Below are 6,647 nucleotides of genomic sequence, written 5' to 3' on the forward strand. Positions count from 1 at the left end.
TATACTCCCACCAATGATGTATGGGACTGCCTTTTTCCAGCATGTGTGTATTTTCTCACTCACTGATTTTGCAAGACCATCTGATATATCTGATAGGTGAAAAGTGGTGTTCATGATTTTAACTTCTATTTCTTTCATTTTCAATGAGATCGGGCATCCTTTTATGTGGTGGAACCACTTTTTTTGTTTTGTTTTGTTGGTTTTTTTTTTTTAATAAATTCCTTATCTGGGTCTTTTGCACATTTTCTAAGACCTTTTTCTTACTGGTCTGTAATGATTTCTATTGAATGATGAGGCCCTTCTGTTATACACTGCAAGTATTTCTTCAGGTTGTGGTTTCTAATTTTCCTTTTTATGCTTTCTGCTGTGTAGAAATGTTTTTAATGTAGTCATGTGCATTAATGTTTTTTATTTATGGCTTCTGGGTTTTAAGTATTACTTAGAAGGACCTTCCACAGCCTCCTTCCCTTTTTTTAATATAGAATGCTTCACAAATTTGTGCATCATCCTTGCACAGAATCCATGCTAGTTTTCTCTGGATCATTCCAATTTTAGTATATGTGCTGCCAAAGTGAGCACCTTTCCACCTCTTAATACTCATTTTGAAAAAATCTCCCACTTAAGTGTTTACATTTAAATTATTTTACATTTTTTTTATTTTTTTTAAGTTTTTATTTATTTTTGAGACAGAGAGAGACAGAGCGTGAATGGGGGATGGTCAGAGAGAGAGGGAGACACAGAATCTGAAATAGGCTCCGAGCTGTCAGCACAGAGCCCGACACGGGGCTCCAACTCATGGACCGCGAGATCACGACCTGAGCCGAAGTCGGATGCCTAACCGACTGAGCCACCCAAGCGCCCCAAATTATTTTACATTTTTTAAAGTTTACTTATTTTCAGAAAGAGAGAGTAGCGGAGGGACAGAGAGAGAGAGAGAGAGAGAGAGAGAGAGAATCCCAAGCAGGCTCCATGCTGTCAGTGCAGAGCCCAACATGGGGCTGAAACCCACAAACCATGCTATCATGACCTGAGATGAAATCAAGAGTCGGACGCTTAACTGACTGACCACCCAGGCACCCCTACGTTTTTACACTTAAATTTCTAAGTCATTTGGAATGGATTTAATGTCGAGTTATAACTTTATTTCAGCTGTCCCAACCATTTATTAAATAATCGATCTCTTCCAAACTGCTTTGAAACTATCCTATATTAATTCCCTTAAGTATTTGGGGCTCCTTCAGGACCCTCTATACCATTTTAGCATTTTAGTAATTTAGTAATATTGGTTTGACAAAATCAAACTTTTTTAATGATTGTGGCTTCATGATACAGTATCAAGAATTAGAGCCTTGGTCCATTAATCAATATCTATTGAGCGAATACTCTCTTCGTTTTAAGACGGACATGAAGAAAGTTCAGGTTCCATGCCTGCCCTCTTGAAGACAAGAAAGACACTGGTGCCCTGGTAAACCCATGAGTGTCCTCTAATCTACAGTTCAGTGACTGGCTCCACAATGGCTTCAGTGGCACTCACCCAAGTTGAAGAGATAAAGGTGTTGCTGGAAGTAGGGGGCAAGGTCTTCTTGATCTTGGGGAAACCTCGAGCCATCTCCAGCTCCTTTCTTCGCCAGTATGGATTATGTCTCTGTATAGACTTCTGATATGCATATTCATATGCCCTAGGGAAAAGTATTTGGGGACATTCAGAATTAAAGGCCACTATCTGATATTTCTTGCTTTGGATCTGGCCACAGCAACAGCCTAGCCTGCTTATCTCCAAAGCCTGTGCAAAATATCCTAAGCAGCTAAGTCACCAAATCACCCTGCCTGTGTCCCTTGTATGAATACAGAAAAAAGCTAAACATTTTGTTCACTCTTCTCAAAATAGCAACAGTGTAACAATCCACTCCCCCAGATAATTGGCTTTAATAATGCCTCAAAGAGACAGCAAGATTAAACACTTAGATGCTACCCCGCAGGGAACTCTGAAAAAAAAAGCCACGAATTGTTCGAGATTTAATTTTCCCCCATTCCCCCTAGCACCTCCCCCGCCTGCCCCCCAGCAGTCTGACCTCTATCTTACTCCAAATAACGGGAGAGATATAAGATAGACGAACAGGTTCTCAGCAGTTGTGGGATGGAAGCCCTGAGTAAGGCTAAAACAAAACTGCAAAAGTTAAGCTCTTTCAAGAAAATCAGCAAGTGACAAATAACATAAGAGATAATAGCCAGTGACTTAGCTCCAGCAACCTGAAAAAGATCACAGGACCTCTGGCATCTTCTGCTCAGAACAAAATTCAGAGGGCTCGAGAAACCCAGTGTAACTACTATTAAGATTTTCCAGAAGTCTGGTGGGATTTTGCTTCTCCTTTCCTCCTTTTTGGGGAAGCGTTTCCCAAACTCAAAGTGTAAAGCATTTTAGAACTGGTTCCATCAACTGGAGGGATTTAAGTCAAAAACAAGACAACTGGCCACAAATGGAGTCACTTAGGCTAAGCCCCATGCCATCAAACTGAGACTTAGTTTCAGCCTTCCCAGAAATGGAATCTTAAAATTACTCACTCAGGAATCACCTCACCAGTACTAACTAGGTAACCTGCCTGATGGACACCTGCTATCCCCTAAAGGAAAATAGCCTTGTTTCAACCAGCCCACTTCTTTGCCCAGTACAACTTCCTTGTTCCTACTCCCTTCTGCCTATAAAAGTTTTCCATTTGTACCATTCCTCAGAGTTCCTTTCTACCTGCTGGGTGAGATGCTGCTTGGTTCATGAATCATTGAATAAAGCCAATAAGGTCTTTCAAATTTACTTTTTTGTTTTTTAATGTTTGATATAAATATACATCTAGATAGATGAGAGATGAATGGATGGATGGATGGATGGACAGAGAGAGATAGATAGATGGATATAGACAAATAGAGATAGGATATACATCTAAATTTTTAGACGCATCATCAATTTGAAAGAAGTATGAAAGAGTCATGAAAAGAATTAGAAGAAAGGAAGAAGGAAACAAGAAAATAACTATGGGTGTAGAACAGGTTCTATGAACTGCTGAGCTGGTGTGTGTGTCAGTAAAAAAATAATGAGATGGATTTCAGTCATCAGAGGTTAAATTTTACTCAACAACATAGCTTTCCTTAGTTCTGTTAAATACTTCAACAAGATGCATAAACTTTAAAGATGAATAGAATAAACATTCATCAGTGATCTTAAGACATACAACAGAGAATATACAGTGGAACCCCCTTCCTCCACCTCTTCCTGACTGTTCTCTCTCCCCCCAAATCCTCCCCATGCTCCCACACCCAGCTCTCTGGAACTTGACAGGTGTAAATGCATGTATTTACCCCATAAGTACAGTTCTGTGTCCATATAAATGTATAATATTCTTTTTTTCTATTTTTTTTTTTAATTAGAGAGAGAGCATAAGCAGGGGAGGCACTTGGCACTGAGCCCGACGCGGGGTTCAATCCCGTGATCATATGATCATGACCTGAGCCAAAATCAAGAGTCAGACACTCGACCAACTGAGCCACCCAGGTGCCCCAAATGTACAGTGTTCTTCTGCCTGCTTTTAAGCTTTGACATAAATGATATATTCCGTGTATTCTTCTGCAACTTTCTCTTTTTAGTTCAACATGAAATTGAAATTTATCATGATTTTCTTTGTCAAGCTCTGGCTCATTATTTTTGCTGATTTATAGTATAACATGATGCGAATGAACCATAATTATTTATCTATTCTCCTGCCAATAGATATTTAGGTCTTTTCCACATTTCAAGCTTTTATAAACAAAGTTGAAACATTCTTTGATATAGTTTTTTGAGCATGGGTGTGAACATTTCTCTAGGGAACAAAAGTAGGATTGGAATATCTGGGTCAAATAACATAATTTTTCAATCCTCCCCTTACAATTTTCTTTATTTATCTGAGTATCAGTCAAAAATGATTGCCATGGAACACCTATAAAAAATGTTTAACTCAATGGTTTCTTGAGTTCATGGAACTACCCCGCGCTGCTTTTTACGGCAGATTCTTTACTTCCTTCACTCTCTTTCTTTGGCTCTCATGACGCGAGGCTGTGTTTGGGGTTGTTTTGCTTTGTTTTGTTTTGTTTTACTTTGTTTTGTTTCCTTTCTTGGTTTGATTGCAGCCAGTTATTTCTGATTGCTAGATTTTGTTCCTTTACTTTTTAAAATTCCATCAGGTGCAAGTACGCAAGGAGGAAGATCCCATGATTGCACTTTCTCCAGCTTCCACCTCAGCCTGGAAGTCTCCCCTGCAATAGCTTTCAAATGCCCAGAACGAAATGGAAACTAAGTGGGCAGCAGGTGAGAAATAAGTAGTGCGGGTTCAGGCTCCCACGTTGCAGACCTGGCGGACACCTACTTCTCTCTACTGTGTGAAATTGAAAAGAGACTAGTGGGATTGACCACATGGAAGTCATAGCAGCAGATCTGGATTGTAAGCTAAGGAACAATCTAGACTGAGACACTATCAATTCTCTTCGGTGGGAAAAGCAATCAGACAAAGTGAGGCACTTACTGATACTAACAAAGCTCTTTATCTGCCTCAATTATTAATGGCCTAAGGAGTGCTTACAAATAGGGACCAGTCTAGCCTCTGCCCTGCTCTGTATCCTGGAGAACGGACCCGAATTTCCTCTCAACCTCTGCTAAGCACAAAGGTGATGCCTAAGTCAAGTGAGCACCAGGAGAGGAAACGAGATAGCACACAGGAGGTGCTGTGAGGAAGAATTAGGCCTCTACCCTTGGTGCTTCTTTTTGCATGTAAATTGAATCAGAGAATCTGGTGTTCGTGATCTGTAGCATTAACTAGGTTTATAATGCCTCTTGGGGGTGCTTACAGCCCTGCTGTTCTCTTTACCTCCTCTAGATAAGCACTAAGATTCAGTTTAGCAAACACTGAAATGTCCGTGAGCTTGGTGGTCAAGCTTCTCAAAAACATTCTGTGGTATACACTCATAACTTTCTTCCCTGGCCCTGGGTCATTCCTGGAGTCCCCGATGTGTTAGACACTTAAAAGGTGTTTGATTTTTTTTCAAGTCCATTGGGGACCACTCTGTTCCAATGAGAGCTAGCACTTTGTAAGTTCCCATATAGTCCAGGCCCCCTCTTAGTCTTATTAAAATCCATGACCTCTAAGCCTAACAATATTGTAAGGAAGATGAGAAATTAATAGGACTTGGGAATGTTAAAGAATTTGCCCAGCGACACACAGTGACCCAATGGCAAATTCAGAATTCAGCTTACTGCTGATGACTGTGGAGGTCAACTTGTGTTAATTTTCAGGTCACTTTGTATGTAAAAGTAAGAAATGCTTAATTCAGTGATGGAAGATCAGTGGGCCTGACATACAATAGGTTCCTTAATGGAAGGAAGACAGGAAGGCAGGAAGGAAAGCAGGAAGGCAAGAAGGAAGGAAGGAAAGAAGGAAGGAAGGGAGGAAGGAAGGGAGGGAGGAAGGAGGAGAGAGAGGGAAGGGAAAAAGAAAGAGAGAAAGAAGAATTGTGTCAAATGATTTTTTTATTCTTCTAAGTGTCTAACCCTCTAGTTTTGAAGGAATGTTCACCCGGATCTTAACAACACTGATCGTGTGGTAAATTTGCCCATGGCCTTTCCTGACTGTGTGATGAATACCTATGGTTTCTTGAGGAAGATGATGTTTTCCTCCGACTTTCTTGGCTCATGTTAAGGCTTGTGTTAAGCCTTGCTTTTTTTTTTTTTTTTTTTAATTTTTTTTTCAACGTTTATTTATTTTTGGGACAGAGAGAGACAGAGCATGAACGGGGGAGGGGCAGAGAGAGAGGGAGACACAGAATCGGAAACAGGCTCCAGGCTCTGAGCCATCAGCCCAGAGCCCGACGCGGGGCTCGAACTCACGGACCGCGAGATCGTGACCTGGCTGAAGTCGGACGCTTAACCGACTGCGCCACCCAGGCGCCCCAAGCCTTGCTTTTAAGCAGCCCTGCAGAGGTCCCTCCAAGACCTGTGGCCCTAGTGGGAGCCCACGTAGAACATCATCTGTGGTAGCCCGACCGCCCAGCACAGACAGCTTCCCACCTGTTAGAGGCCGCAAGGTGTTTGCTGTTGCCGTCGTGTGGTTCCTATTTTTGACCAAGGCCCCAGTATCCTTAGGAGGCAATCCGCACAATATCTTTTCTGTCCGTATTGAAATCTTTGTAGTCAGTGGAGAATCCCACTAACACAATGGGTACATTCCAAACAAAGGTATCACTTGCTATAAAAATTTCTCCATTGGGGCGCCTGGGTGGCTCAGTCGGTTGAGCGTCCGACTTCGGCTCAGGTCATGATCTCGTGGTTCGTGAGTTGGAGCCTCGTGTTGGGCTCTGTGCTGACAGCTCAGAGCCTGGAGCCTGCTTCAGATTCTGTGTCCCTCCTCTCTCTCTCCGCCCCACCCCTGCTTGTGCTCTGTCTCTCTCTTTCAAAAATGAATAAACGTTAAGAAATTTTTTTAAAAATTTCTCCATATGGTAAGTACTTATCTATTTTCTCTTATCTCTGATCTGCATCTACTTTTCTTGTTTTTGTTAGATTTAAAGTGTGTTTTGCATCTTATAGTCTGTTTTGAGCTCTTCCATAAAAAAAGAAGGTGTTTGAT

General features: G+C 41.5%; 1 non-coding gene across 1 annotated transcript; it reads right to left on the reverse strand.

Moving 5' to 3' along the window:
- Nucleotides 1–472: 472 nt before the first annotated feature.
- Nucleotides 473–579, reverse strand: LOC124504429 (U6 spliceosomal RNA). Its single transcript, XR_006960410.1, has one exon. It is a non-coding gene; the product is annotated as a U6 spliceosomal RNA (small nuclear RNA).
- Nucleotides 580–6,647: the final 6,068 nt, after the last annotated feature.

Source organism: Lynx rufus, unplaced genomic scaffold (assembly GCF_022079265.1).
Source record: "Lynx rufus isolate CCGP_SWC_20201006 ecotype Redwood Valley unplaced genomic scaffold, mLynRuf1.p SCAF_8, whole genome shotgun sequence".
NCBI classification, from domain to species: domain Eukaryota; kingdom Metazoa; phylum Chordata; class Mammalia; order Carnivora; family Felidae; genus Lynx; species Lynx rufus.